This window comes from Atta colombica, unplaced genomic scaffold (genome assembly GCF_001594045.1).
Source record: "Atta colombica isolate Treedump-2 unplaced genomic scaffold, Acol1.0 scaffold201, whole genome shotgun sequence".
In the NCBI taxonomy this organism is placed as follows: domain Eukaryota; kingdom Metazoa; phylum Arthropoda; class Insecta; order Hymenoptera; family Formicidae; genus Atta; species Atta colombica.
The window spans coordinates 15,791-18,073 of record NW_017259296.1 but is presented as its reverse complement, the minus strand read 5'-3'; the positions used below and the strand labels follow the sequence as shown (position 1 = coordinate 18,073).

Genomic DNA, 2,283 nt, shown 5'->3' with positions numbered 1-2,283 from the left:
TTCTTCCAACTTATCCTTAAATTGATCAAGTATTTTTATTTTCATATTTATTTTACCTTAACAATTTTGACTCTTACCATCCGAATTACATATTTATGAAATTTATTTACTAATTATATTTTTAATGAATTTAAAATCTTAATTAATTACTCTTTTTAAAATATTATTATTTTTATAAGACTTATCTTATTTCTTTTTTTTAATAATTTTCTAGGATTTTTCTCCTATATCTTCACTGCTTCAAATCACATAAGATTTTGTCTTTCTATGTCACTTAGACTTTGAATAGGGCTAATATTATACAGAATTATAAATTACTTAAATATCTTATTAACCCATTTTAACCCATCCGGAACTTCTATTTTACTAATACCATTATACTAATACCATTTATAGTTATTATCGAATCAATTAGCTTAATTATTTGCCCTTTAACATTATTTATTCTAACTGCAAATATAATTGCAGGGCACTTACTATTAACCCTCCTAGGTTCCTCAGGATTAAATATTTCTAATTCATTTATACTTTTCATTTTAATTTCCACTCAAATTTTACTTTATCTTTGAAATTTCAGTATCTATAATTTAAGCTTACATATTCTCCATTTTATCAACCTTATACAGTAGAGAAACTTAACAAATAATATCAATCTCTATTTCTAATTGTTAATTTTATGACAAATCATAATCATCACCACTTCCATTTAATTATCCCTAGTCCCTGACCTCTGATTATTTCTTTGAATATTTTTAATAATCTACTCTGTACTGTTAGATGAATCCATAATTTTTACACTTCTATTTTATCACTCTCAATCCCAGGTACTTCAATTTGTATATATTTATTATGACGAGATGTTCTTCGTGAAGCTACTTATCAAGGATGCCATTCTATTGATATTTTTAAAAGTATAAAAATAGGATTAATTTTATTTATTATTTCAGAAATTTTCTTTTTTATTTCTTTTTTCTGAGCATACTTTCATTCCTCATTAGCTCTCAGAATTGAAATTGGCCAATCATGACCCCCTAAAGGTATTATTCCATTTAATCCTTTTGATATTCCCTTTCTTAATATTATTATTTTAGTCTCATCAAGCTTAACCGTTATCTGATCTCATCATGCCCTAATCAATAAAAATATAAATGAAAGAAAAAAAATCTTTTACTAACAATTATCCTTGAAATTTATTTTTCCCTTCTTCAACTAATTGAATACATTAATGCCCCTTTTACTATAGCTGACTCAATTTACGGGTCAACTTTTTTTATTGCTACTGGTTTTCAGGGAATTCATATAATTATTGGAACCTTATTCCTCTCAATATGTCTAATTCGACTTTATAAAATACATTTTTCATCGTATCACCATTTTGGATTTGAGGCAGCATCTCGATACTAACATTTTGTAGATATAGTTTGATTATTCTTATTCATCTCTATTTATTGATGAAGATTTTAATCTAATTTATTTATAACGTTACCTATATTTTTATATTTTTTCCTAAACTAAATCTTACTTTCACACAAATACACTTAAAACAATTAATTTTTACTCCCTAAACTCTTTTCAATATTAATTATATTAAAATTATTACATATTTATATATTTTTAACTAATACTTATGTATTTATATAGTATAAATATTATTACATTTAATTTCCAATTAAATAATTTAAATAAATTAATATAAATAATCATAAATATTATTTGATTCATCATTTTTTTATTTATCTTATCTTCAATCTTATTTTTTATTAACTCCACTTTATTATCTCCAAAAAACTAACTTAAATAAAGAAAAAATATCCTCATTTGAATGCGGATTTAACCCATCATCTAGGGCTCGATTACCTTTTAGAACCTAATTATTATTAGACTAATCTTCTTAATTTCCGATATAGAAATTGCTCTTCTTCTTCAATTAATTTTTATCTCAATAAATTTTAATCCCTTTATTATTTCTTATTCGTTTACATTTCTATTCATTCTAATTTGTAATATTGGCCTTTATATTGAATATAATGAATACTCCCTCGATTGAAAAACAATGTAAATTAATAATGAAAATTTTTCTCTTTTTTCCCCTCAACTAAACTAAACTTTTACTACTCTCTTAACAAATTATAGCAAATCTAATCAAAATTTTTTTTCTATTAACAAAAGAATATTAATACATAACAATAATACATAAGTTAATACATAACATTTTAATTGCATTAAAAAATAATATTTACTATATATATCTTAAAATAATAGTTACTTTTATTTATAATCAAT

General features: G+C 22.8%; 1 pseudogene; it reads left to right on the top strand.

Moving 5' to 3' along the window:
* The first annotated feature begins 676 nt into the window (after positions 1 to 676).
* Positions 677 to 1,499, top strand: LOC108687207 (annotated as a pseudogene).
* The last annotated feature ends 784 nt before the right edge of the window (positions 1,500 to 2,283 follow it).